Raw genomic sequence first — 243 nt, forward strand, 5'->3', positions numbered from 1 at the left:
CTCCGCAGGGGAACGAGCTCAAGAAGCCGCTTTCTCACCCATCCGACACGAGCAACCCTGCCCGCGCATCTGCCTCGTGCCCGAACCACCGTGCGCACGCAGCGCTTGCTCCCAAGGGCTGAGGTGACAACCGTCACCCTGCCCGGACACCCCCAACGCCGCTTGCAGCCTTTGGATACCACAGAGTTAAAAACGGCAAGTGGCAGGGGAGCAGAGCAAGATTTCAGGAAGAAATTCTTCACA

This window comes from Eurypyga helias, unplaced genomic scaffold, assembly GCF_000690775.1.
Source record: "Eurypyga helias isolate BGI_N326 unplaced genomic scaffold, ASM69077v1 scaffold40123, whole genome shotgun sequence".
NCBI classification, from domain to species: Eukaryota; Metazoa; Chordata; class Aves; order Eurypygiformes; family Eurypygidae; genus Eurypyga; species Eurypyga helias.